This window comes from Oncorhynchus keta, chromosome 1 (assembly GCF_023373465.1).
Source record: "Oncorhynchus keta strain PuntledgeMale-10-30-2019 chromosome 1, Oket_V2, whole genome shotgun sequence".
NCBI lineage: Eukaryota > Metazoa > Chordata > Actinopteri > Salmoniformes > Salmonidae > Oncorhynchus > Oncorhynchus keta.
Window position 1 is genome coordinate 60885969 of NC_068421.1, and position 6000 is coordinate 60891968.

Here is a 6000-nt window from a genome sequence, read left to right on the forward strand (position 1 = left end):
AGCAATTGTCAGATTATTGAAGTATATTTAAGGCTAAGACAATATTTGTATCCTTAAAAATATTTACAGGACAGGAGAAAAAAAGGCTTTTTTTTGCTAAGGCCACACAGGCATACACATGCAGAGACACACGGTATGGAACGACTCTGGGATGCAAGAAACTGCAGCAGTCAGGTGGTGTGAGGGAGGGATCAATAACTTAGGCAAATTAATACAAAGAGGAAAGTTGTAGCAGAGCAGTCCATCAATCCCTGTCTGGGCAGCAGCCTCCAGGGAGTCCCCATCACTACGACTCCTCCTAGTCGTATTTAAAGTTCTGCAGGATCTCACTCAGGGCCTCTTTATTTTTTATGATGCTGCAGGAGGGGAGACAGAGGTATAAGAGGATTGAGTGCATGCCTGTGAGTAGTCTGCATGCAAACAGCAGGTAGGCCTAATGAAAAATGACATCAGTGATCAGACATGACAATGGAGCAGCTTAACGAGACACTGAGCTTCTTCAACAGCTACAACACTCCATTTTTAGAGTCAGCTCATTGAGGGAATGGGTGGGTCAATGGGGAGATAAAGCCCTGAAAGCAGGGGTAAAATCTGCACTTACTCCTGCTTGATCTCCTGGATCTTCTCCTGACAGCCCTCATCCACTGGGTGATCCTGAGCCTTCTGCTTTGCCAGCTGCAGCTTGGCCGTCTGGACAAGACACATCAGACATGTGCAAACCATTTATCAAACGTTGAGCTGGAGCAATCAAATGTTAATAGTAGCCCGAGCCCAGAAGGAAAGCCGATGCCAGACATTTCACATTGGGAAAATTGATAGTATGGAAAATTAAAGCCATTATTTAAATCTTGTTCAATTCTCCTGTTTACTGCCTGAGATTCTGCGCCTCACATTACAATTGTGCATTACGATGTCAGATCCGTAAGAAGTTTCTCTACTATTTGAGACATTTGTTGCATGATACCTTCTCTCGATTGATAACAAGAATAATGTCTGACCCTATGCATCTCTAATTTACCTAGTCATGTTCCATCCCTGAACAATGAAGCAGAAAATACAGGATATTTGTTACATTCTCAGAGGACAAACCTGACCCCTTGTGGCTGACTGGAAGAAGTCTTGTGATGAACCTTGGAGGTCATGCATTATGGAAGGGTGGGTTGTTCAGCAACAAAAGCGATGTGTGTGCAACCGTGGACAAAAACAGGCGTGGTTGGCTTAGAATCAAAGGATTGTTGACAACATGTAAACTACAGGTAAGTGCCATAATAAAGGAAACCATTAGGAATTCAAAGTATATGGAAAGCAGGTGCTTCCACACAGGTGTGGTTACTGAGTTAATAAAGCAATTAACATCCCAACATGCTTAGGGTCATGTATAAAAACGCCCAGTTGCCCACTATTTTGGCTACCATGGCTAGAAGAAAAGATCTGACTTTGAAATAGGTCTCAAAGGCAAATAGGGGTTTTAAAGTGTGTGTGTCTGTTACCAGATCACAACCCAATTGAACACTTGCAATGAGCAGCATTTCCTGTATGACCTGGGGTTGTATGTGTGGGAGGGTGTGTGCTCTCTCTCTCTCTTTGAAGAATAGATGTCTTACTCTGGTTCGAAAAGCAAAGTCAACATACTTCTTGAATTGTGTATCTGAGAGGGATGGAAATCCAGCTAAATTCTGGAATGTGGTCAAGTCTTTGCCCCAGCAGGTCATGACATGCCTCTGCTCCCATAACAGACACACAAATGACATTGTTGGTGCTTTTAATTACCATTTAGCCTCCGCTGGCCATCTATTTGACAGAATGGTTTCTGAAAATACCTCAAGTTCCACTAGAGGGAGTCCTATATTCACCTCTTAACATGGCCTGGAAGTGCATCATTCTCTGCTCTCACCCTTTTTTCCCCCATTTGAACCATTTTATGTCAATTATGTATTAAGTGTCTTGCAAAACATTTGTGTCAACAACAACAAAAAATACACACAATCCCTTTCTACTACAGCGTTCTGCCCCCCTCATTTTAGAACCTTTGACCCACATCTTAATTTAACAATTGCTTCTGGTGCTATCCCTAATATCTGGAAGGCAGCACATGCCCTCCCCATTGGTGGAGATCCTGACCTAGATAACTACTGCCCAATTTCTAAACTAATCTTGCCTTGCAAAAATATTAGAATCACTGGCAAACTGTCAAGTACCTTTTATAACTTAAATGATATTCTTAATGTGTACCAGTCTGGTTTTAGAACTGGACATAGCACAGTTTCTTAAACATTATACTAAATTGCTCAGATCATAGGAACAACTGGGCTGCCATATTTACAGACCCATCCAAGGCCTTTGATACTGTTGAGCATCCCCTACTCATTCAAAGGTTGTCTGAAATGGGCCTCGACCAGACGTCTTGCAAGCGGTTTGGAAACTATCTGTCAGACAGGACACAATATGTGCTTTCTGATGGTGTCAAGTAATCTCGATATTACTAAAGGTAACCCACGGGGGTAGATTTTGGGACATCTTAACTATTTATACAAATAATATTGGTCAATCTGCAAAAACCTGTAACAATCACCTGTATGCAGATGAAACCTACGTATGCTATTGCCCCTACAACTGACCAGGCTGTTGGAGTTGCAATTCCGCTTTGCAGAAAATCCTTGTTGATTTAAACTTAGGACTTAACACATGCTGTTTTCTAATTCTCTTAGAAATATTTCAGATGGCTTACACATTTATGCCTTGTATGGTTCTTTCATCCTATAAATATCTGGCCTTTTGGGTTGACAATAATTTGACGTTTAACAAAATGACATACGGAAGAGCTAGTTAAGAAGCTGACATTTAAAGGCTTATTTTATATACTGTAACTAGATCATACCTCTCCCTAAACAGCAGGAAGCAGATTGTACAGTCAACTGTCCTGTCAGTTCTTGACTACGGTGACACCATCTATCGGAATGCAGCAGCCACTACTCTTCAACCTTTGGATGCAGTCCACCATAGTGCCCTTCACTTTATCACACGTGTTTTAATACCCATCACTGCATCCTGTATCAAAAGGATGGTCCTCATTAAAGTCCCGTAGATCACACCATTATTCCCTCTTTGTTTACACAAGCTTCCGACCTACCTCACTTCACTGTTAAAATGTAAACATATGACACGCCAAACCTGTTCACAGGGATGGTTAACTCAAGGTTCCACAACTACGTACTGATTTAGGTAAATCTGCCATCAGTTTTGGTGCCCCCATTTTTTGAACAGCCTACAAAACTCCCCACATCTTGACTCTCTGGTGCCTCTAGGGAAGTTTAGGACTTTCATGTTGAGAATTTCAACTGTTTGGATGGAATAACAGTATTTGTGGTGTTTGAAGCTGTAGTGTTGATTCTGTAATTTGTAGTTAATTTATTTTTTATTCATCATTTTGAATTTGTTGTACTGTTGTCCTCAGGGTACCATTGTAAATGAGACCCTGGTCTCAAAGTTAAATAAAAACACTTATGGGAGATTCTGGAGTGGCGCACAAGACAGCATTTTCCACCACCATCAACAAAACACCAATGATGGAATTTCTCGTGGAAGAATGGTGTCGCATCCCTCCAATAGAGTTCCAGACTCTTGTAGAATCTATGCCAAGGCGCATTGAAACTGTTCTGCTGGTTCAGCGACCTATTGAAGCCCTTATGTTGGTGTTTCCTTTAGTTTGGCAGTTACCTTTATATTTCCTCTTCAAATATTTATTGAAAACATAAATACATCTGCACAATGAGCACTTGTCTCTTAAACACATCGTTACAGATATTGGTTAGCTGGCCCAAAGGCTGAAGACCATGATTTGAATTAGGTGTGATATTAATGGGCTTGAATAAAAGCATGCACATACAGTAAATTGCCAGGACTGGAGTTGCAGAACACTACATTATTGTACATGTACTGTCAATATACGCTTGTTCAACTGAAGATTCATCAAAGCTGTATAAAACTCAATGGTTGACATCCATATGTAATCCCTAAGATCCAACATCTATCAACATTTATCAACTAGGCACTATTACAGCAATATAGAGCCTGCACTTCGGTTCAGTCCCACTAAACATGGAGTAAAAAAAGATGTTACACAATTAGTTAAGCCCATGTTAATACCAATACAATGTTTCAATTCATGAGGAGTGAGCAAGTGCACACGCAGGGGGGAGAAGGGTAGGGGTCTGTTGTGTTCTTGCCATCTCCACTGAGCATAGTCAAGCCATTTTGTACATGACAGCACAAACAGACTGGCAATCAGGCTAAAGTGTACTGGGTAAGAGAGACTGACTGTGTTTCAAACTCAAAGTAGACAGCCCTCAGCCCTTGAATCACATGGTCACATCCGAGTGTACCTTAAAATGTCCCTTGCCCAAGCAAGGGAGAGTGATGATCGGAGAGGCAACGTCCTTGGTGGAAATCTTGAAGTGGAGCTTAAAAAACAACCACCCTAAAGCTATTAATGTACCTACTAAGCTAACATATCTAGCTAGCACTCCTGTCAGGTAGCTAGCTACAGTTACCCATAGCCGGCTAGCTAGTTTTATAGTTAAATCATTTTTTCCAATAAATTTCAGAAATATGTTTATGAATCTAGCAACGTTTTACAGGCTCCTCATTATGAGACTAAGCCAATTTGCCAACGCTAAAGTCAATGTATATACACTACCGTTCAAAAGTTTGGGGTCACTGAGAAATGACCTTGTTTTTGAAAGAAAAGCACATTTTGTCCATTAAAATAACATCAAATTGATCAGAAATACAGTGTAGACATTGTTAATGTTGTAAATTACTTGTAGCTGGAAGCGGCTGATTTTTTAAATGGAATATCTACAGTTGAAGTTGGAAGTTTACATACACCTTAGCCAAATACATTTCAACTCAGTTTTACACAATTCCTGACATTTAATCCTAGTAAAAATTACCTGTCTTAGGTCAGTTAGGATCACCACTTTATTTTAAGAATGTAAAATGTCAGAATAATAGTAGAGAGAATGATTTATTTCAGCTTTTATTTCTTTCATCACATTCCCAGTGGGTCAGAAATTTACATACACTCAATTACAATTTTAAATTGTTTAACTTGGGTCAAACATTTTGGGTAGCGTTCCACAAGCTTTCCACAATAAGTTGGGTGAATTTTGGCCCCCCTGACAGAGCTGGTGTAACTGAGTCAGGTTTGTTGGCCTCCTTGAACACACACGCTTTTTCAGTTCTGCCCACAAATTTCTATGGGATTGAGGTCAGGGCTTTGTGATGGCCACTCCAATACCTTGACTTTGTTGTCCTTATGCCATTTTGCCACAACTTTGGAAGTATGCTTGGGGTCATTGTCCATTTGGAAGACCCATTTGCAACCAAGCTTTAACTGTCTTGAGATATTGCTTCAATATATAAACATCATTTTCTTTCCTCATGATGCCATCTATTTTGTGAAGGGCACCAGTCCGTCCTACAGCAAAGCACCCCCACAACATGATGCTGCCACCCCCATGCTTCACGGTTGGGATGGTGTTCTTCAGCTAGCACGCCTCCCTCTTTTTCCTCCAAACATAACAATGGGCATTATGGCCAAACAGTTATTTTTTTGTTTCATCAGACCAGAGGACATTTCTCCAAAAAGTACAATCTTTGTCCCCGTGTGCAGTTGCAAAACGTAGTCTGGCTTTTTTTATGGCGGTTTTGGAGCAGTGGCTTCTTCCTTGCTGAGCACCTTTCAGGTTATGTTGATATAGGACTCGTTTTACTGTGCATATAGATGCTTTTGTACCTGTTTCCTCCAGCATCTTCATACGGTCCATTGCTGTTGTTCTGGGATTGATTTGCACTTTTCACACCAAAGTATATTCATCTCTAGGAGACAGAATGCTTCTCCTTCTTGAGCGGTATGACGGCTGTTTGGTCCCATGGTGTTTAAACTTGTGTACTATTGTTTGTACAGATGAACGTGGTACCTTCAGGTGCTTGGAAATT